Source organism: Hippocampus zosterae, chromosome 21 (genome assembly GCF_025434085.1).
Source record: "Hippocampus zosterae strain Florida chromosome 21, ASM2543408v3, whole genome shotgun sequence".
Taxonomy (NCBI): domain Eukaryota; kingdom Metazoa; phylum Chordata; class Actinopteri; order Syngnathiformes; family Syngnathidae; genus Hippocampus; species Hippocampus zosterae.
The window spans coordinates 3465827-3489965 of record NC_067471.1 but is presented as its reverse complement, the minus strand read 5'-3'; the positions used below and the strand labels follow the sequence as shown (position 1 = coordinate 3489965).

Sequence of the window (24139 nt, the reverse complement as noted above, 5' to 3'; positions counted from 1 at the left end):
AAGTGTTTTGAATTTTAGCGAATATTTTGACACGTGATGATCACTTCAAAATTCGTTTTTTTATATTGGACGTGGTCATTTTGAATTCGGGGAGCGGCGTGGGTGGGTGGGTGCGTTGTTGGGGGCGTGGGGGGGGGGGGTAGTCGTGTATGACGCTACACTGGAATCCGATTACGCGCGCTCCGGAGTGCTCATAAAAGTTAGTGCGCGCACACCGGAGCTGTCAGACTGAGTCGAGACGCGGCTCAACCGCCAACCGGATTCCTTCGTGACGCAACCGGGAGCCGACCAGACCACGAATGCATCCAAAGCTCCTCGGGAACTGTTCCGAAGACGCGCAAAGGATTTGCTTTGAACAAGTGGGATAATTTTTGATTCCATTTTTGGCGTTGGATGAGATGCCATCGGTGATGCGTTGAAGGACCCCAAAAAAAAAAAAAAAAAAAAAGAAGCCAGAAGCAGAGAAAGAAGCCGTCGCAAGCTTTGACGCGCGTCTCCACGTTTGCAGCCCGCCGGATGGTTTAAAAGCGTGTTGATGCGTGGGAAGGGAGTGGGACACTTCCAGGTGAGAACCGTTCGTTCAACATCGCGTCGCGTCGTTGTGCCCACTCGCCACTTAACGGCGAAACAATTACCAGCAAAATGAACGTTTCACCGCCGAGCCACGGAGAGAACTGAATTATTCACGCGTACCTGCAATTTATTCGTTGGGGGGGGAGTGACTTTTTTTTTCTCTCGCTCTCAAGCCAACACCAGATGATTTATTTATGGCAAACCTCGCTCTCAAGTGTGGTTTGATTTGCATCGCGAGTGACAGGCTCACACTTTTAACTTAGTCGCAATGTTAAAATTTGGGTTTGCAAATGCGGCTGCAGAAATTCACCTGTGCGCACCCCGCTCGGAACAAATATCAGCCGAAATTAATTCGAGTATATTCATTCAAAAACGCCGAAGAGTTACAATTACAATACAATTTTTTTCTCTGGTTGTTATGGCAGATTGATGGCGGCTGTAAATGCCACTCGGTGCTCGTGTGGAAGTCCATTCATTTTAATTGTGATTTACTGATTTCACCTCCAGTCCGGCGCTCGCTCGCCTGTAGCAAATATGAATCCTCTTGATGATAAAATGTAGCGGCGGAGGCGCGCCAGACTGCTGCAGCTGCTATACTTCCCCGTCGCACATATAATAGCCATGATAAATAACAAGAGGGAGCAAATTGAAAGGGAAAGAGAGAAACCGGGTGCAGGGAATGGAGACAATATGTATCCTGGCAAATATAAAGCCCTATTATTCAAGGGGCTTCAATTCCAAGCATGCAATGCAATCTTCCACAAGTACTCTCTTGGCAGTAACGGCACATAGAAAACACAGTAATCTTAATTGATAACCGCTCGTTGGATTGCACCTGTTGCCTTGATACGACCGACTGCTTGACCGACGACATTCCTAAATAGAATCATTCAAATCATGAAGCAGTTTTTGTGCTTTTCCATCTTGTGTGCCTGCCCAGGCCACATGGTGGCAGTATAAAGCACACGAAAGGGTTTACTGTTCATAGAGAAGATGTCACTCCTCGCCCAGTTCATCAGTACAGCACTAATATTAGTTGATCTACACAGATGATAAAGAATATATGACGGGGGTCTTGTTATATACTGCTAAAAATGTTTTTTCTAAAGTTGCAAACTTTTTTTTGTGTGGGTGTGATATAAAATGAAGCAATTGCCCGGATGCAAGGGCCCACAACATGTGTGATGCCACATTCTGGTTTCACTTTGTGTGCTTTTGCGAAGGCATTTTCACACGTTTGCACGGGGCAGGCGATGTTGGTGCACACAGGAGCGTCTTCTGACGGTTGCTTCTTATAGGCGGACAAAAGCGTCCTGCTGCTTCCAGAAACTCTTTTCCCTCGTCATGGTGGAAGATTTTCTTCCCCGAAAGCAATCGTTTTGTTAATTGTTTTGATTTCTCCGCTCATGCACCCTCCCTCTATACTTCTACTTGTTCTGCAGCATAATCCTGGCCGATCCCTTAGCACACACTTCCACCTGCTGGACAGATTTAAAAAATGATTTACAATACAGACAAGCCTGATCCTTAGTCAGAGGCTGCGCCGAACACGTCTGAAAACAAAAACGAAAAAAGGATAAATACGTCATGGGGAATGGATAATTTAATAAACTACTTGTGTTCGCTTCGCTTTGCCTTTGAACGTCTTTGGCTGTTCTGTTTGTAAATGATTTTAGGGGTTATGCTATTCGTTGTGCGACGCAGATTAGTTACCTTGTGTATGAAATGCGCTGTATAAATACATTTGCCTTGCCTATTGCTAGCTAAGATGACCACCAACACAAAGGCTGAGCTGCGCTGTATTTGTTTACATGGTGGATGGTGACTTGAGCTCAAGCGAGTAACATTTTCCGATACTTTCCGAATACTGTATGTTCTATGCGGGAGCTTGGTACGCATACCACCGCAGTTGTCAATCACGGGCGTTTAAAGCACAACAATGTGGACGCTAGCGTTAGCATAAAAGGCGAAGCGATGTGGTTGCTTGAAATACGCAAGATGTCATTCTTATTGTTTTTTGGGTTTAGTTGAAGAGTATCTCAAGGCACCACTGTACAGATTGTACTTTTGAAGACATTTTTTGTCTGCTGGTGCGCAGCGAGAATTGCTCATATTGGCTCAATAAAGGGTAAGGGGAGGGGATGGGGGCGGGGGTGACTGACTGCATCCAGAATGTGTAGTGCCATTCTCTATTGCAAATTTGTGGCCAGGTGTCCCACTACTTTGGCCCGTTTTTGTGTCCTATTCTCAGAGCACAACTGGCAGTCCTGGCGGACTCCAATTAGCCGGAAGCATGGAATTAGTAACAGCTCCTTCACTGTGAATGATGAGGACTTGAAAGCCGCGGGCTCGGCGCCGCGGGTCATGTTGGTCCTCCTCCAGCTGGATGACACCAGGCAATGTCACTTTTTTTTGGGGGGGGGGGGCATATCTCGTGAATTGGTCGCCATGTTTCCTTCGTCGTCAATACAGGTTGATGACGCCGCTTTGTGGTCAGCCACTCTTTGCCAAGCGGGCTGAAAGCAGCCTGTGAACAGCTGTGGCAGCCTCCAGAATTTGTCCATTCCGACCGATGAATACATAAAAAGAACTGCTGCCCACTGGCTATTTTACACTTCTTCGGACCATTCTCCACTAGCCCACAAGATGGGGTATGTGTGGAAAATGCTAATCGCCATTCCTGGAATACTGGCAACCAGCGGCGCTTTTCAAAGTCAATTCAATCATTGTTCTTATTTTACGCTCGGTTTGCAACACTGTTTGGAAATCAAGAGCGGTCTAAACTGCTGATATACTTGCAAAGTGCGTTGGCAGGCAACTAGAATATAGATCAACAATCCAACACTTGCACTTAACCCTTTCGGGGACAGCGGTTACGACAGTGGACAGCTTACTGTGTAATCTAAAGGTTACAGGGCGCATGAAAGATAAAATGATGAAAACATGCCTTCAACACAGAAAGTCGGTTGATTAGAGACAGTGGCGCCTCGTGATATGAGCGACCATTTTATTAGTCTGGCTTATTTTCCAGCTCAAACAGCAGTTTGGAAGATCGTGAGCAATTGTTCAAAAATGAGTCTTCAAGTTGAAGTCAAACTACACATGCATTTAAAATAAACAAAACAAAAATATAGCTATGCCTTTAGCAAAGTCTATTGAGCTTAATGCTAACAAACGACCTAACATGTCATAGACAGGCGAATGACTGCCTCAAGATCCGAATGCAAATGATCGAGCCACATATGCATATATTCTTTATCCTCTGTGACCTGTGAAGAACGATTGCAACAAAATACTTTTTTTTTTGGTCTCCCCCCCCCCCTATTTTGCAACGTAAGTGTACAAGATTTGGAGGCTGTATCATCAAAGATGTGCAGTAAACCGTTTATTCTTCCGCAACGCACCCTTCTATAGTCGTTATTCGGCGTGGGCACCCTCATCTGCGACACCGAGAGTAGAATTTCTTGGTCTGATTGGCATCCGCTGCGCATGTGTTTGATTCAAGAACGAAGCGAGGTCGTCGTCGCACCCCCCCCACCCCCCCGCCCCGCCACCACAGATCCACGCTCATCCGCATTCCGTTTGATCTGCGGCTCCCTTCCGTCTCCCTCTGTTTCGTGACGTGTTAACGCACTCATTCAACAGCGGCTCAATAAACTTCAGCTTGGCAGAAATCTTGCGCCAAGTCTAATTACACTCTTGCGATCTGAAGTTCGGAGTACTGAGAGAAGGATTTTGGAGTCCGAGATGGTTTTGGACCGGAAGGCCCACGACTTTGCCCAACTTACTTATTGCAGCCAGCAAAATGGAGAGGCAGAGAGAGAGGGAGGGGGAGAGAGAGAGAAAAAAAATCGAATATGGGAATGTGTGGGAAGAGAAGTGATGTCCACCAAAGTGAGGCGCAGGGAAACCTGGAGGTAGTCTTCCTCCTCCGCTTCATATTTTTGCATCAAATTGAATCACTTTCAACTACAGGAGTAGTACAGAGGCAGTGGAGGATGATGGGATAGTTTTAAAAAAAAAGTCGTTAGTTTCAACATCATGGCTCAGGTGAGTCCTGTAACTCTCCTTATGTATTATAGATTTGTGCAGTTTTTATTGACGTCATATGCCGCTCCTTACTTTGATTGCGTTCTTCTTCTTTTTTACTTTCTTTTATTGTTGATCCTGTTTATGTTAAAAAAAAGTGTGAAAATTATATATTTCATATCTACTTATAATAAATGTCCCTTTTCACCAAATATCGAGCTTGCTGACACACGATCTGGATTTAATGATTGCCGTGGGCAAATTCTACGTTGATATTTTATGGAGCACTTGCCAAAGGCTTTTTGACCCTTTAAGGCCACCTTACTCGAGTTCGAAGCATGAACTTCACTTGGATTCGGTGGATCGATAAGACCGCATCAAGTTTGCTCGACTGTCCGGCCGTGCTCAACTTTTGATTGGCACTAGAAGTATCACCTTTTGGATTTTATTTATTTATTCAACCGCACTTTTAGCTCGCCAGATAACGCACCTGATAAAAAAAAAGGTGTTCAAAACAGACTCGAACCAGGTGGAGCGGTCATGCGCAGCGTCGCTGGCTAACTTTTGAGACAATAACATTTGGAGGAAATTGCATTGAATATTGAAAAGAAGCGCGGGTTTTGGCAACGAAGAGGTTCACAAAACCGCGGGTGGTGTTATGCACGGCGAAGAATGCGTATGAGCTAACCAGTTGATGAATGAGTCCGCACCAATGCTGTGCTCGCACACCCAATTAACTCATTCAGTATCAGCCAGTCTGAAAGTCTGAAAAGACGTTGAAAAACGTCTTTGGGAGTGAATGAGTTAAGGCTCATCACGAGCTGCTGTAAAGTTGCGCCAGAGTGTTTTGATTCCTCACGATTCATCTCCAGATTTCCCAAATAGAATTTGACGGGTTGCCTCACACCTGCTGTAAAAGAGGCTTTTGATGCACAGATGCGAGCGCCCTCCTAAGCCCCCCACCCCCACAAAGAATTCCTCGCTCAATAGAAGTGAACGATGAATATTTGGTTTGTTCTTCCCACTCGGAATGACGTCTCTTTTTTGACAATCTTTCTGGATGACGCTGTTTAAATATTAATTGGAGCGTGTTTGTGATGTGGGAAAAACGTACAGCCTTGTGTATGTTTCATCCTCATGGCGGGGGTTGAAGCCCCCCATCATCCCCTCACTGCACTCGCTGTAGGGGGGGGGGGGGGGGTTGGTAACTTAAAGACTAGATACGAGTCGCCTGTGGCTTCCAGTTTTGACCACTCTCCCACTTATCTGGAAAATAAGCCATTTTAATTGCTTGCACACAGAGACCTATCAGGCCATGTAGTGAGCACAGAGATAAGGGGGTTACACCGACTCGGGCATTAGTAACAGGATCAGAGGGCGGCGGCAAAACAGAGCTGCGGGGTCCCCGGAGGAGCGGGAGTGAGGAAATAGCCATAGCCATCCTATTAATTTCCAAACCGAGCTGCGATCGAGTTTACCGTCCAGGCAAGGGAGATGGTTGTTGTCAAAAATAACAAATAAAATAAAAAAATCAGCGAATTTTAATGATGCCGCCAACAAGGTGATGCAGCGAGTGAAAGCGTAGAAACGGTCACCTCATGCAGTCTATTGGGTTGAAAATGACCCTGACGATCGTCAGAGAAGAAAAATGTGGTCGCTCTTAATCCCGTATCCTAATTAATCCCGCCAGGGGGAATGTGTCATGCTGACACTGAGGCAGAAAAAATACCGCAAGGACACACTGCATTTTTTTTTTTTTTACCGCAGATGACAAAAGATTCGTCATTGCCTCATACTTGCGCAGTTAGTACACAAACACTGTGGATGCAGGATCGCTTCCAGACATATCCCCCTGTGACGGATGCATTTTAATGACAAAAAAACAAGATTACACTTATTGGGGCATCTGCACAGCGACGTAATTCGTTGTCGCACCAACTTTGCACCGTGGCATTTTGAACATCATTTTAAAGTCAACACGCCATATTGCCAGCCAGACACTCCTTGCAAAGGTTTCGTGGACGGCTGGAGTATCTCACTGTGTATTGTTTTGACCTGCGCGCCCCGCATGAAGAGCTAGTGAGCACAGTGGCTGAGTAAATGTCAGCTCCACTCGGCTTCTAATGAGACCAGAGACTAAGAAGAGCGCTGACACCATCAGAGGCTCGGTGCTGAGAGGCTCATTTACATTCTGCCAGCCGACAGCCGAGTTATGAAGGGGAGATAGAGACGGGGAGGAAGGGGGCAGGTGGGGGAGTCGGGGGCGGTCAGAGCTGAGGAAAAACACATTTGCTATTGGCCTTCGGACGTTTTGTGTTGACTTTTTTGTTTGAGCCGCGCTGGTCAGAGCGGCGGCTTTGTGGATGATTAACGGTGCCTGCGTGGCTTTTCTCCGGGTACTCCAGTTTCCTCCCACATTCCAAAAACATGCGTAGCAGGTTAATGGAGCGCTCTAAATTTTACCAGAGATGCAAGTGTACACGCGGATGATTGTTAGTCTCTGTGTGCCCTGCAATTGGCTGGCAACCGGTTCAGGATGTCCTCCGCCTACTGCCCCAAAACAGCTGGGATAGGCTCCAGTACCCCCCGCAACCCTTGTGAGTGTAAAGCGGATCGGAAAATGGATATTCGCGCCTGTCAGCTGACTGTTTAGCTAATATATGCTAACTACATTTACAGAGGGTTTAAGAAGATCGCAAGCCCCTGTCTAAGTGGCAGATTTCTGCGATATATTTAATTGAAAAACATTTTTTTTAAACACATCAAAACACATTTTAACATTAATCCGTGCAACAAAAAAAAGGAATCTTTTGGAGAGGAGTGATCCCCCCCCCCCAAAAAACAACTGCAATAATGTATTTGGTATGAACCAATCACTCTCTCACATTTGTCTCGCTTTCTCTGAGATGCTTCTGTGCTGACTCATATTTCGAACCGTTGATATTTCTCCACAACTCTTTTCAAATTTGGGGTGATACCGGAGGCATTTTGAATGCTGGCACGGTTTGAATGTGATTGGTTCATTCTGAACACAGCCACATTCCTCGTTGCAACAGGGGGTGCACACTTTTGCAACTGCATTCCGATTGTTTATTTTTACTTCCCCTTGTGGAAAGATTACAACAACAACAAAAAAATCATCATCATCATTTCAATTTAGGACTGCGTGAATGGTGTAGACCACAAAAACCTGCCATTGAAAGAAGGGTGTGTAGACTTTTTTTTTCTTTTTTAATATCCACTGTAGCCTCAACAATCAATTGTTGCCTTGCTGTCCAGAAGTTCTGCGACCGTTTGCTGACTGATGTGACTGCAGGGATGGACGGGGCCCGTTGCTCACTTCTGCTACTTTTCGGAGCACTTCAGCGGAGGACTTGTTTGATGGCGGCGCCGAACAGAATATTTCATTTTTTCGCTCACTTCTCAAGGACGCTTGGCAAATCACGCTCGCCGATCGTCGACTCCCAAGCGAGTCGAAGGCCGAAGAACCAATTACGCCGCCGAGCTCAAGGTGTCGGCAGCTAATTACAAAAAAAAAATAAAATTCAAGTGGGGGAAAAAAAACCCCAAAACACCTGCGTTGGGCAGACTATCCTCCATTGGCAGTCTGACTGTTGACGCCACCATTTTAAATATGCTCTGGACCAGATGGATGTGTGATGTGATGATAAAAATGTCGATTAACGTGAAGCAGCTTTTTTGATTAAGAGAGCAGCACAATAAAACTATGGTCAGATAACCAATTAAAAAAGAAAGAAAATGGCCTTAATAGCACTGGTGTAACACTTTAAAGAGCGGAAATTTGGACTAAAACATTACTCACTGGCATATATTCTTTATCATCAGTACAGAATGCCTATTATTATTTACTGATCAGCTGTGACCGGTTCCTTTGTTTCTATCCTTGTGTCTGAGGATAAGCAGTTCAGAAAATGGATGGCTGGAGTTATACTGCTCTCTAGTGGCCTAAGTGGACACAGCGGAAGGAGTAACACAACGTCCATTGAAGTGAAGCAACAACAAAAAAATGTGCCAAAACTGTGCATTCTATTTAATTATTTCACAAAGTTTTTAAAAAATTTTTTTTGTTAAAACATTTCCATTAATTTCACTGGGGGAAGAGTTGTAAAGGTGGCCATGGAATTAATTGAACTTGTTCCTGAGGCACCACTGGACCTTTTGTAACATGTTCATTTGCTGGTATGCCAAGAGATTTCCCAAATGTAAAACAGGGCTGAACGATTTTGAAACCTAATCTAATTGCGACTCCTTTACCCTCAATATTGCGACATGAAATGCAATTCTTTTTTTTTTGAAAGGTATCCTTCCCATTTATTTTTAAACAAATGCAAGCAATCAATTGAACGGGCTTCCAGAAGGTGACTCATGAAAGTTGATCGAACAAAAAGATCTATTAATAAAATTTTTTAAAAAATCATAATATATTTTAAAAAGGCGCAAGGTCGACAAAAGGACAAATAACAGCGCCGGACAATAAGACAGGAATAATGCGATGAAAACCAAAAGCGCTTGTGCAACGCAAGGAAAAAAACAAAACAAAACACCATCAAAAATAGCTTGAAACACAAGTGCAAGAAAGAACAAACCGCGGATACAAGTAAACACACCACTTACTTGAACAACGAAGGACACAAGCAATGGCAAGAGCCCCCAAAAAACAAAGAAAACATCCGGAAATAGTCCCGACAATTGTGATGCCGGAAAATGTGCTCAACAGGAAAACCGCTGCCACCTGCTGGACACTAACAGAACGCAATCATAGACTAACTCGATCAATAAACAATAACAGATTTAATAAGGTACAAAAACTACCAACTGACCGAACTGAAACGTGGAATAAGACCCCGAATGCAACCATTCCGCGCAGGCTGGCTGGAGTTTTCAAGGACAGACATTTCACACCTGTTGATGTATTGTTGGCTTATGGAAGCTGATCCTGTTATCTACTTGGTGCAATGAGGCAGCAAAACCCTTGAGCACACTGGCTTATACACACTTCCATCCATTTTGACTATAAAGCCAACCAAGCAAGGTCTAAGGGGTCAGAGGGAAATGGAGCCGATCGCTGCTTTGAGAGGGGGAGAGAAAGAGAGAGCGAAAGCAAGAGGGCCTTTGCCTGACTGGCAGTTCTTTGTTTTGTTTTTGTTTTTTAAACCCAGGACCCGCTATTGCTTGCAGCTGAATCGCTGCCCACGACGGCACCGCGCCACCTCGGGCGCTCTCTTTGTAACCTCATATTTACGACAATGATTTAACGGCACGCTAAACCTGGGGGGAGAGGGGAGATCCAGGACCTTTCATGTCAACATTTCAAGGAGCGTGGCGTGGGGGCGCTTGTAGTTTTAGCAAAACCGAAGAGTCACATTTGCTTCGGATTTTTTATTTTTTTTTAAGGGGGAACTCTGAGTGATAGTAATGAGCTCCAGGAGACAGCGGAGTCGGCATGCCACCCCAATTATCCGCCGGCACCTGTCGAAATGGCCACGCGTGCGGTTGCGGCTGCGCCCCCGGCTCTCGGCTGCACGTCCTCTGCTACCGCTACAATGAGGGGATGTCGCTCTGGCGCCATCCCTTCTTGCTGTACCCATGCATGGATGTATATTTTCGGGTGAGCACAAAACACTCAGCTTTTTTTTTTTGTTTGTTTGCATTTTAAATTCCACACTGCCCAAAGGGTGCAAACTTTCCTGTCCATGCTTATTATCGAGCCTGTTCAACTGCAACATTTTTCATTACCGTTTGAGGTTAGAGTAATATCCCGGCATAAAAACAGTCCGAAACGACGCCGCACTCCATTTTACGGCCTCAATAACAACGCCGCACCGACGACACTGAAAGGAAGGGCCGCTTTGAACGGAGAAACCGCAATGGCACGGTGGCGACGTTCACAGTTGAATTCCCAGTTTTTGTTTTGAGAGCCGAAAGGACAAAATGACGCCGCCCCCCGCCGAGGTCGTTATGACAATGTGCATTTACGGTAATCTCGTCGTTCTCCGAAAATGTCCAGGAACGAGGGTGGCAGATTGGAAATTGATCCATTCCAAAAGTTGCTCAGTCAGATCCACCAAATAGTGAGTCCTCAGGAAATTGTGTCAAATTCTACGCGCGTAACAATTTCTGTGGGAAATAAACTCGCCCTATGATGCTGGGTAAGTCGACATTCAGAAATACTTTCTGTTCATATTCAAACTGGCGGCGCTGCTAAATATAGCCACATCCGTCGCCGAGCTAATACGCGATGTAATAAGCGACGTCCAAGATAATAAAGTGTCTTTGCATGGCCTCGGAAATGCAATAACGTTGCAGCAGGCAATCCATTACCAGACAAGTATAACGTCACCAATTTACAGGATGGGTGCTATGAAATCTCCATCTCGCAAATACGACAAAACAAAACCCCCAAAAAAGTAATAAGGTGATCCGTTAATACGAGCCAATAAAGTTAAACCTCACATCGTTTGCGGGCGAAGCTCAATAACGGCGAACGGAACCGGGACGAGTTATGAAACATCCCGCCGCCCCTCCTCGTGTGTCATTTTTCAACGCGCGGCGTGTTATTGTGCGTTTAATTGGCATTTATACGCCGCTAATCTCGGCCTGAATCCCACCCTGAATCATCTGCAGCGGCTGTGTCTCCAAACGATGACGCGGCATTTTCGCATTTATTGTCGTATATTACATTTCCTGGACAAAAGGAGGGCCGATGTTGTCGTTAATCACCTCGATCCGTACGCAATCTGGTTCAGCCATCTTAGGCCTGCGGATCCATTAGCCCCGTCTCATTTGTGGGGAGCGCTGCCAGCCCATTAGTTCCGATATGCTCTGCTAGATTTCCTTGTCCTTCCATTCCGGGAACTTGGGCAAGTAAATGTGGGAGAAAAAGTTGGGGATTAATTCCAACTAGTCCCCTCCACACCCCCTTTGTGGCTTTTAAATGACTTGTTCTGGCCTCTGGCACACTGAATGGTCATCGGCAATACGTTTACTTTGGAAAGCACTCATGCGGTTCAAGGACGAAAAAAAAAAAAAAGGTTCAAACACACTCATACTTGTCTTTACCGTGCAAGGGGGACCACGCGCAAAACACACTGTACTTTGATTTCTTGCTATTCCTCTAAAGCACAGGTGTCAAAGTTAAGGCCCGTGGGCCAGATGCGGCCCACCACATCATTTTACATGGCCCGCGAAAGAAAATCATACGTGTCAACTTGCATGATCCTTTGCGAAAATCTGTACTGAAATGTCAAATTGTCATGAGTAATAAAAAACGTTGAGATTTTGCAATAGTTTTGTTATCCTGTTTACGACAAACATCAAACCAAGAGCTGTTTTTAAGATACGTCACAAGGAAGCGGTGACAGCTCCGATGAAGGCTGAAGTGACAGCCGAAACGGTCAGCCAGGTTAGAGTTAAGTCAAGTCAAGTCAACAGTATTTCTAGAGCACTTTCAAACAGCCATTGCTGCATACAAAGTGCACATTGTGCACATGCACAATAAACAGTAAGACAAATCGGTAATAAAGGCGGTAGAAAGCACCAAACAGTAAAACCAAGAACAAATCTAAGTCATGTCATGCTGAGTCAAATGCCAAAGAATACAAGTGAGTTTTGAGGAGTTGAAGAGAAACTTCACCAAAAAAGACCATTGTCTGGCAACCCCCCCACCCCCAACAAATAGTTGACTTGAGTGATTTCAAAACAAGCAATCCATCAATTGGTTGTGAAAAAGTTATGCAAGATGATTTATTCGGTTTCACTGTCGTAACGGCCCACCGAGGGAAAACAGAATTCCACAGTGGCCTGACACAAAAATTAGTTAGACAGACCTGATCTAAAAGTTTTTGGGAGTTTTTTTTGGTCTCATGACTGACACACATTTCGATGAATTTTCCTGCCTGCTGACAAAATGTTTCCAAATTTTCCCATCCGTTCATCTTTATTTAACCCTTTCAGGGACAGCGGTCACTAAAGTGGATAGCGGATCATGTTATCAGGTTACAGGGTGCAAGAAAGAGATAAATCTTCACACCTCAGTTCCTTCCTCGTATAGACCAAAGAGGCAGCACTTCCTCATCAGTACCTTCAAATCAGTTCAGTTTCTCCTGCCTGCCGCATCCCGCAAGAAAATTGAACGTGACCGTGGAAATACGGCCTCCGAGGAGGCTCGCGAAGACCCTCGCCCTCCCTTTCTAGTTCAGTCACGCCGAGTACGAATGTGACCGCTGAGGCGGAGCAGCCTTTTCATAGCGCTAATGTCCGAAGCGGGCCCGAACGACCTCAATGAAAGCAATCTAATATCACAAATTAGCCTGTCACTTAGCCAGGATTATAACCCTCATGGGGGCCACCGCTGAAATAACTCGAGCCTTGTTGCTCAGTCATGTAAAACATAGGGGAGGGATGCAATTGAATATTTAATCAAACACAACAGGAATGTAATTAAATGGATCCCCTTCACTTTTTCAGTCTCTCGCTCCGGCCACTTTGACTCGCGGGGGAAACTGCCGCCGGCCGGCATGATTGACAAATGAGAGCGGAGATAAGAGGGCACTGTGGTGTAATCGTGTACAGCATAACGATAGAGTCGCGGGGCGACTACGTCATGGGGTGCGTCGAGAGCGGGGCACGAGAGAATGACTAGAGGGAGGATACACGCTTCGGGAAAGCTAAATAAAAGTTATCCACGTTAACACGACAGCTGGACTCACTTGTGCCTCACTTGATAACACGACAGGCACCAGGTGTGGTTGATTTGCCAGTCGCGTCGAGAGAGCTATTCAGCTGTGACCGTTGCTGGTATTGAGCAAAGCAGACACTCAAGGGTGTAAATACGACATTTTCACAAGGGCTGGAGATTAGTGATGAACAACTGTTAAACGCACTGCAAACTTCTGAGGGAACTTTCACCTGTCCCTCACCTGAGGACTATGTACCGGATTTTCCGCACTATAACGTGCTTCGGAGTATAAGGCGGAGGGTCAATGAATGGCCTATTTAAAAAAAAAATAATAATATGCCGGACGCACCGCATTATAAGGCGCATAGAATAGAAGCTCCAATCGTGGCTGTGGTTGAGTTATGCATCCACTAGATGGAACTACACTAAAGGGAATACAATACAATACAGCTTTATTTATGTAGAGCCTTCGCAACCGATGCAGCTGGAACAAAGCGCTTTGCACAATATTTAAAATACCACGTCCAAGAAATCAGAATATGGATCCATGTACAAGGTGCATCGGATTACAAGACACACTGAGAACATTTCATGCTGTTAGGTGCGGAAAATACGGTATTCTCACTTGAACTATTTAATGGATGCCAAAAATATTGAGTATACGGATGCGGAAGAAGATGTCCCCTTGTCCGATCCGAGTTGCTTCTACACACAGAGTGGGGCGACTTCCCCTAGCTTGGCAGGAACAATGTGTGCCTCCGCGGTCTGAACTGGATTCGACGAGCAAGTATGACAAGAGTCCTCCTGACTGGGAAGGCCAAGTCGAAGAAGAAGAAAGGTCACAGTAATATAAGGGCCTAGCTCAAGTCACCTTTCTAATTGTGTGTGCCAACGATGCCTAATGTAAAGAAAAAAAAACACATGGCTGACAATATGGGCTGGCTCACTTCCATGAGTTGTTTTATAATAGCTCAGAATGCATTTTAGAGATATGGAGAGAGGCGAGATCCAGCACTGAAATGAAGTAAAGACTACACGGACTTTCCAGTAGACTAGAGCAGGCTAAAAAAATGTGTCAATGGGGCAGCAATGTTGGTAGGAGCAACTTCCCCATCAGAACAGCTGCATTCTCTCAATTTGCCTTCTTGCCTGTTCTCACGTCCTTGTGAAACATAAGCAGTCAGGGCCCAAGTCCCGTTCCAATGGGAAGGACAAATCAGAACATGGACAAACTGAATACCTGGATGTTGTTCTTGTCAGATAGCTTATACCAAGGATGCATCGGTTGGAGACTTGTGAAGGCTCGGCTTGAAAATAACACAAGAGAACTGCTGCTGTGACGTTATAACTTGTGTTCTTGCATACAGTCCTATGAAGACCGTATTCTGTGTTCTTTATAACATTGACGAGCATAGATATTAGCTTAGCAATTGCTGTAGACATGCAGTTAGCACAAAATTAGCTCTTTATATCAGCTTTTTTTTTTTTTTTACTGAAGCAAGTCGTGTATGTGTCTCTCAACCATGCTAGCAAGCAAGATAAGTTTGGATAACAAGCTATTTTGTTTGTTTGTTTGTTTTACATTTTTAAGCTCCGTGTATGTATTAATGTATTAAAAACTTTGTACTGTTATTGGGTGTTTTGGGGCCACCCAAAAAAGTACTGTCGTGTAACAGAACATCGACTCAGAGATCAACATGTCCTCCAATTTGAGAGTTAGATCGGGGTTCCACTGCAATCGATTTGGTTTCGCGACGTGTCAGGATGTTGACGTAGGTTGGCAAAAAAAATAATAAATAAATGACGAAAGGCTCATTTTTGGAGCAAAGTGAGCCAATGAATGAAGCATAATAATTCAAATTTAGTTGCAACCGTCATCTTTTATGTCTGCAGCACACATCTTGCTTGCTTAGATATGATTCCCAATCGAGTCCCCTTACTGATTTGGGCAATCATCTCTGGGAAAGTTTAAAGACCAACGAACAATGCGTCTTCATCTATCACACCAGTGACATTTCGACCAACTTGCAGTGAACTTTTCCACTGAGCCGTTTGTTTTTTTCTCCCCCCCCGCCCCCCTTGAAAAGGCACGCGCTGCCGCACACACGTTGACATTTCAACTCCCATTCTAAGCTCCTTAGTGACTCCTTTAATTACTTCTGCAACTCCGATTCACAATTCGAAAATGTTCTCCGCGCAAAACCTTAGCGCCCCCCCCCAGCCCCCCTCAAGCGGCGCGCATTAACTGATGTCTTCAAATCAATCCGGGTTTCACACGTAAAATCTGACTTCGGAACGCAGCAAGGTGTTTTCTGCTGCGGTGACAGTCGACAGTAAATTGGCCCCGCTGTTGTTGTTGTGTTTTTTTTCGGTGAAAGACGCTGCTTGTCTCTACAGCTCATATCTTCGATCACGATGGGTTTTTATTCAAAAGCTGAACATATCCAAATAGGATGTCATCATGTCGAAAGACAACAAAGAATTTGGTCCCAAAAGCATTTTACGCTTATCTTAGGTGATCCTGATTTCAGCTCCTATCTAGGGAACTAGCTGGTTCGCCGCCCTCTGGGCGGCTCATCAGCTAGTTCCTGCGGAAGGCTGGTAAGGTGGTAGTTCGCCGCCCTCCGGGAGGCTCATCAGCTAGTTCCTGCGGAAGGCTGGTAAGGTGGGCCTTCGGCCCACAAAAGTGTTGTTGCTTGGTTCAACTTTTTGTTCATCTTCATTGCTTATCACGAAAATAAAGAGATGTTTAGCTCTACTAAATAACTAACAATTTCATTGCAATGCTTGTGGGTAGACAACATTTTTTCGCGCGATCGTAGTGAGCCACTGCCTGAGCGGCGCAGTGGCGGCGCGCAGCGGCGCGGTGAAGTAGGTACGTTTTGAAAAGGGACAGACGGAAGGACAGACCGCGTGCGGGACGACGCGCAATATATATCTAGATATGTATATCATACAAACGGTGGCATATACCATACGTCCTTGTCAAATTGACCGGGCGGGCAGCGTAAAATTTGGCATTTGGTGATGATAATTGGCTAACAGAGATAGCATAGCTTAATGAGCTAATTAAAGAATGTCATAATTGCCTGTCAGCGTCTCTCCTGTTGTCGCCGTGGAACGCGGGAGTTTCATTGCACGCTTTAAAATAGATTTCCCTCGTGCCCCGACACCTCACGCTTCACCTTTTCTTCTCATCAACGCATGCGACAGCCGGCGCCGCCCCCCCTCCCGCCATCACCACACTTATCGGCTGCAATAACCTGATGTGGGAATTTTGGGGGCTACCATCACACCGACTGGAAAAAAAATGTTGTCACCAATGAGATGAGAATGTCTCACTTGTCTGTACAGCCCCCCCCCCCCCCCCCCCCGCACTCCCCCACTTTATTTGTGTATTTAAATCAGACTGGTATTGGTTTTACAAAATAGTGGAAGGCACTATAATAACAAGTAAAGGAGCTTGCTTGTTTCAATAACTGTAGAGTATATAAAACAACACAAACGGACTGAAGTCCCCATATATCATTTATGTAGCATCCAAGATGTGTCCTTTCATTTGTCAGAGGGACAAAGTGACAGCACAGTGTCTTTTTATTCCCCTCCCCCCTCTGACAAACCGCTGCTCTTGTGGACCTTGGTGCAGCTGGACTGGATGCCCTTCACAATCACGTCTATGAGAAGTTGACAATGGCACATTTCAGTGTCGTGGTGAGCATATGATGCTCTTCCGATGTTTACTTTATCCCCGTTATGCGACGTTTGGAGATTTGTTGCACATTAGTTGTGTTTAATTTTTGGTGAAAGATTTTAGGATTAAAGGGAACTCAAAGGTGGAGCCGGTTTGACTGTTGTGGCTTGGACGAGGGCGAGCTCTCGGGGGTAGCGTCTCGTTTTTTTGTGACTGAAGGTCGCCTTGGTGGTTAAACTCGCGGAAAGGGCACGCAGCGCCGGTGTCAGTTGACAGCTTCTTCCGACCAAATGGGATTGCAATTAATTTTCCCTTCATATGCGACACAGGCGGTGCAGTGGATGGATGGGGGGAGGCGGGGCGGAGGGGGCAGTGTTGCCTCGCGGCGAGAGTGTTCCTAGGTTGTTTCAGCTTAGGGATCTCTTTGTGGAGGTCCCAAAACACGGATGATGGATTAACTGAGGAATTTAAATCACCGCTGTCTCCATGAGCATGACATTTTTTTATGACTCGGAATATTTACATGAAAACCTCCGAACCAAAAATGGAGCCTCAAAAATCAAGCAGTGCAACATACTGTCAGTGTTTCATCATAAACAATGAAATGGTTGTTTGTTGCAGGAGTACAGCAAACCGGCGTTTCATTGCAGGGACAAACAAGATGTAAAAAATAAACAAATAAATAAATAAAATAGAGCTAATAAAAGCTGCAGTTTATCTCACTGTAAGATTTAAACACATTTAAACCTATTCCAACATTTTTGAAAAATAATTCTTTAACTTTCTTTCAGTCTTTTTCTATCAATAAATTACTTTTAAAATGATTATATAGGGCGGCCCGGTAGTCCAGTGGTTAGCACGTGGGCTTCACAGTGCAGAGGTACCGGGTTCGATTCCGGCTCCGGCCTCCCTGTGTGGAGTTTGCATGTTCTCCCCGGGCCTGCGTGGGTTTTCTCCGGGTGCTCCGGTTTCCTCCCACATTCCAAAAATATGCATGGCAGGCTGATTGAACACTCTAAATTGTCCCTAGGTGTGAGTGTGAGTGCGAATGGTTGTTCGTCTCTGTGTGCCCTGCGATTGGTTGGCAACCGATTCAGGGTGTCCCCCGCCTACTGCCCGGAGACAGCTGGGATAGGCTCCAGCACCCCCCGCGACCCTAGTGAGGATCAAGCGGTTAGGAAGATGATTATATAATATCACTTTAAGGAAATGAAGATGCAAGCATTTTTTTTGTCACTGCCAGTCGAAATTGTTTGGAAAACTGACACTAAAACACCAAAACCAAATGCTAGCTTAACACTAATTCAAAACACCATCCAGAGGCTAATGATAATTAGCTGCCACTTTAATGCACACAGAGCAGGATCACATCCAAGTGAAGGAAATTAATTATGGTTTGTTTAAAATCTCCCAAAATGCTCAACCAAATCATACAATGCAAACATATTTGTACTTAAGTGTCTGTGTTACATAATAAGTACATGCTTGTGCCTGGGTGGCGTGGCTCAAAATATGATGGCTCCAACTACTGGCCTGGCATGCGTATTACAGGTAATTAATTAATTAATTAATTTATTTATTTATTTTGCTGGTCTATGGAGATGGGATATTCAGAACGGAAAATACCTCAACTCCAATCCCCAAGTACAAAAAAAACCCCAACTCGTCCTTGCGGCCCGTCCATTCATTGATTTGCGATGGGATGTGCTAAGTCTGAAGCACTGAAGTCAACAGTCATCCAGATATAATTGGCAAATCGCAAGTGAAGGCCCGAGGAGTCAGACTGAGCCCCTGTTGAGTCCGCCGCTTTCCTATCGCCGCCCTTGCAGAGCGTCGCTGCGGGCTGGTGTGTAATGATTTGATTCGCAGAGCCATCAGAACAACGCGATCAAGCGCAGCTCCTTTTTATAGACGGGAGGTCACGCCTCCGAAAGCACCGTGACGGCAGCCGTCTTGTCTCGCGATGGCAGCGAGTCGACACGGATTTCGCGGCATCGGGCTTGGCGGAGGCCGGCCGGCGACAAAATATAAATAAAAATTTTGTAAAAGTGCCGTTGTCTGGAGTGACGGGGTGGAGCGCTTCCGTCCTCCACTGTCAGATGGGAACATCTGTGTTTTGGCAAATGAGCCGCGTTTGTTCTCAGATGGCGCAATCGGCTCCCCGCAAGCCGTCCGAGGTGACAGTCTCAGTCATGCTCCAAGAGTGAGATAGAAGACGGAAGGGAAAGGGGGGTGGAGGGGTATAAATCCCTGTGTCGAATCCGGCTGCGGAAAGCGAGAAGGGAAAGTCCAGCTTTTTCGGCTTCTGCACCCGCCCTGCAATCTCGGGGATACTGCGGATTACCAATTTGCCTTGCGCATTTCGGGCGTTTTGATCCCTCCCATTGAGAGGGGAAGCGAAAATTGAATTTTACACTTCAAAAAATAAAAAATGTTGACTGACTTGAGTCGAAAAGCGCATGAGGGTTTTACGAGTAAAGCTGATTTGCAAGCGAGATATTTCGAGAAAGCGTGTCGTGCTCGGGAGGAAAATAGCGCAAGAAAGAAGGGAGAGGAACAAAATGTGATGCGCCCCGCTTGGGTTCAAGTGTTGAGCTTGTCAGAGGAAGCACATTTGAAAATATAAAAGGCCTTTCACCGCAACATGGAAGTTGGTTTTGACGGGCAGCTTTGCTCTGTTATGTTTACTCGAATAATGAACTGAGTGGTTTCAATGCTACATCACTTTTACAAATACTTCTTAAAAGTCAAGTAAATATTCTTCGATCAACTGGAACATCACCAAAAAGTAACCAAAATACTCATCAATATACTAAAATGCTACCAACATTTATTAAACAATGCCCAGATATACTCAATTACTCCTTAAAGTTACCTGAAGTCTCTTAAACCTCCAAAACACTCAATAAAATGTACCTAAAAATATTCTTCGCTTAGTGCCTTCCTTGCATTCCTTCACTTGAGCAATCCTCTTCAAATCTGGCTTGTTAACCGCTGCATGCTAGCTGCAGCGGTTACTTACTGCTTAGCTCAGTTTGCCACATTGAGCAAACTTTTTTTTGACCAAAGATCGACTTTTGAAATGACCAATCTCGCGATCGAAATATTGGGTAGCCATGTCTTAAAATCAGAGATAATTCACTGATTAGCTTAGCGCCGTTGGGGTCGAAATATTAACGTAATGGCCATACACAAGGCGCATAAGATTTTAAGACGCGCTGTGAGCTTTTAAGTAAATAGAAGGCTTTTAGGTGCACCTTTTAGAGCGGAAAATACGGTACTTAAGTAACCAAAAAATCCAAGAAGTACCACTAGAGGAAGCCACTGTACCACTGATGGTACTCATACCACACACTTGGTACACAACTATTTTTGTTCAGAACAATCTTTTGACTCCATTCCATTGAACTACATTCCACTTGCAATTTGTGTATATATATATATATATATATATATTCATCCATTCATCTTCCGTACCGCTTGATCCTCACTAGGGTCGCGGGGGGTGCTGGAGCCCATCCCAGCCGTCTCCGGGCAGTAGGCGGGGGACACCCTGAATCGGTTGCCAGCCAATCGCAGGGCACACAGAAACAAACAACCATTCGCACTCACACTCACAACTAGGGACAATTTAGAGTGTTCAATCAGCCTGCCACGCATGTTTTTGGAATGTGGGAGGAAACCGGAGCACCCGGAGAAAACCCACGCAGGCCGGGGGAGAACATGCAAACTCCACACAGGGAGGCCGGAGCTGGAATCGAACCCGGTACCTCTGCACTGTGAAGCCGACGTGCTAACCACTGGACTACCGGGCCGCCCTATATATATATATATATATATATATATATATATATATATATATATATATATATATATATATATATATATATCCGCGGGCATTTATGATTGCTTGAGATCGATTTTGGTTTGTCGGAAAGAATCGTGGCTGATTACCAATCCAACTGACCAATCCAATAGAGTCAGGCGGTCCTGCAAAGCTCTCGTCTGTGTTGACATTTCAGCCTACAATAACTCCACTTGAGTTTAATACAAGATGTTGTCACCGTCTCCTTTTTTTTTTTCATTGACGATGTACTGACTACCTCAAGTAATTATTCAAATGACTACTTTTTACGTTCTTATACCATTCCAAAGCAACAGTTCTCTTACTTGAGAATAATTTGTGGGCCACACTACCCGCCTGCGCCTATTAGCGAAGTTCATTAACCCTTTCATACACCTGACACCATGATAAGCTGTCCACTGAAGTGACCGCTGTCCCTCATAAGGGTTAAAATCCCAATTAACGACCTGCCATCACAACTGAAATAGCGATAAATGACTTGGCATCGTGGCGTTGGATGTCTTTCCAGACTGCCAAAAGCAGGCAAAGGAGTGAACTAGGCCAAGGTAAAAAAAAAAAAGTCTGTTTCTGTCTAATGAAAAACATCAGCGAAGGAAAACGCATGACACAAATGGGACAACAACGAAGAAAGAGGTCTTGGCTCCCAATTGGCTTTGTTGGTCCCCAGCAAATAGCTTCAACTCGCTTCGGCACATTCTCATTAATGTTTAAGTAGACAGTATAATGATCGTACCGCCTTTTTATTGTCTTAATAATGACGGGAATGTCAAACTTAAGCGAAAAAAAAGGCTCATTTTGCCGCCATTCAAAACGTGAGAGTGTGCCGAAATGAAAGAAGGCGATCACAGCGCCGGTAAGACACCGCGACGTTGGCGTTTCATTCGGCATGAGCCACATTACTTCTTTGTGTCATGTTGAAAGCAAATCCGGCGCCTGGAACGGAGCTAATCGGTGCCCAAAGGATAAAAGTCCAATCGCCGCATGAATCGGAGCACATAAAACGTAGCGGCACGACAGAGGCAGCGGCAATAAAAAAAAATAAAATAAAAAAATAACTAAAATAAAACTGCATTATTCTCGATGAAGGTGATGATTTGCATTTGAAAGTTCCCTCTAGCGCAGTTCACAATAAAGTCCGGGGGGGGGGGGGATGTGCTTCTGCTGGCAGCCAGAGGAATAAAACACTTTGGGATAATTGCTCTTTTCATTGAATGTGTGCGCAAGTCATTTTCTCATTTTGGGTTCCCTTTGTATTTTTTGTCAGTCATCACACAGTGAGTGCAACATAGCTCATGGAAAATACACGTGAATGACATTTTGGTTTTCGTGTTTTTGCATGCTTGATGTGCTATTTCATCCAGTTGGGAAATATGATCAAAAGTGTCATCAATTTTTTTTCTGTAACTCTTCAACCAGGGATCGGCAACTTCAATGTCGGAGGTGGGCCAAAATTTTTTTGGGGGTGTCACATAGGACCACTCACGTCCAAATCTGATGTGTGACAAAAGTTATATTTTAAATGAGGACAAAATATGTGGTATTTCATTTTTTGAGAGTACATTTTTCGATGGCCCTTTCCTCATCCAACAAGGAAGGGTTTTAAAATAATAACATATGTTGGGTTTTTTTTCCCTAAGGTAAAGGGTTCTCTTCCATTGAAATGACCAATTAAGGATGGCACAAAACCGCTAAACAAAAATCCAATATTTAATGCACAAAGTAATTATATATATTTTTAGAAATATATTCTCACTCAAAATGTAAATGTTATCATTCATTCATTCATTCATTCATCTTCCGAGCCGCTTGATCCTCACGAGGGTCGCGGGGTTGCTGGAGCCTATCCCAGCTGTCTTCGGGCAGTAGGCGGGGGACACCCTGAATCGGTTGCCAGCCAATCGCAGGGCACACAGAAACGAACAACCATTCGCACTCACACTCAGACCTAGGGACAATTTAGAGTGTTCAATCAGCCTGCCACGCATGTTTTTGGAATGTGGGAGGAAACCGGAGCACCCGGAGAAAACCCACGCAGGCCCGGGAAGAACATGCAAACTCCACACAGGGAGGCCGGAGCTGGAATCGAACCCGGTACCTCTGCACTGTGAAGCCGACGTGCTAACCACTGGACTACCGGGCTGCCCTATGTAAATGTTATTGGGGTATTATTTTGTCCTGAATATTATTCCAAATCAGCCCAAAAAAGAGAGGGAATAAAGACCTGCCATCTAGTGGTGATTGGTGATATTACAACTTAAAAACTACCATAGTTTTAAAGTTGTAATATCATAATTTTTCATATTTTGGATTTTCCCTAGATTTTATTTTCCCCCGCGCTGAAAAAAAGAAAAGAAAGAAAGATGATTTTAAAAAAGACATTCTGAGGATGCTACTCTAAAGCTCGCTCGATGTGAACAACATTAGAAAGAATTACCAGTGTGTGTGTGTGTGTGTGTGTGTGTCTGTCTGTCTGTGTACTGTACCAGCATGTATTTTAGCGAGTTCATTTTGAATGGCCTTGCAATGTTTACTATGTTACGCTAGATCGCCGATTCAGCTCAAGGACATCAGTGAGTCATCAAAACTCAATTTAATTTCCAAGTTGCGGGTCTGATATAAACCCAAGGACATTTTATTTTTTATTTATTTTATTATGAAATGGGTCACTTGTTCTGCGAGACTGTCTTTAAGAACGCGAATGTTTGCCAGTTGTGGGGTTTTTTGGGGGGGTACTGCAAAGCAATCCGTATGACAAGGTCAAGCTCCACGGCGCCCCCAAACGCTGACGCCACTGCCGCACCAAATGACAACGTGACCCATTCAGGGACAATGGCAAGCCATTTGTAGAATTGCAGCCTTACTGTAAGATAGCGACCATCAATACGATGCCACCGCGCGCAGGCCTGTACTTTGTCACAGATGACCCTTTTTTCACACGCGTCTCTCATTGACCGAGCGCCATGACCAGGCTGCAAAACACCCGCGATAAATCTGTACACGTGAAGGTGAATGTCAGCGGCCAACCTGCCGCGACGCCGCTCCCGGGTGGCCAATACGAAGCTATTTGCGAAAACACCCTTATTATTATCCCACTTAACATACGGCTTGGAGGGAAAGGATAGCAGAAGGAGTCATGTGCACGGCATTGAAAATGATCCGAATTTTTGCCTCTCTCGCACACCAAGAGCATGAAAAAGAAAAAAAAATCAATTTCGAGCAACAGGAAGGAAGGACAACAGAAGTATAATACTGTTTGGGGTGGGGAGGGAGAAGCGCCGATATA

At 45.0% G+C, this 24139-nt stretch overlaps 1 protein-coding gene across 2 annotated transcripts in view; it reads left to right on the top strand.

The window, feature by feature from the left end:
* Positions 1-158: 158 nt before the first annotated feature.
* Positions 159-24139, top strand: part of LOC127593669 (chemokine-like protein TAFA-2) — a 39808-nt gene continuing 15827 nt past the window's right edge. Inside the window, exon 1 of one of the 2 annotated variants that reach the window (XM_052055258.1) lies at positions 159-565. The gene's annotated coding sequence lies outside the window, so the exon portion shown is untranslated. The remainder of the gene's footprint in view (positions 566-24139) is intronic. The other variant, XM_052055257.1, reaches the window with a different exon arrangement.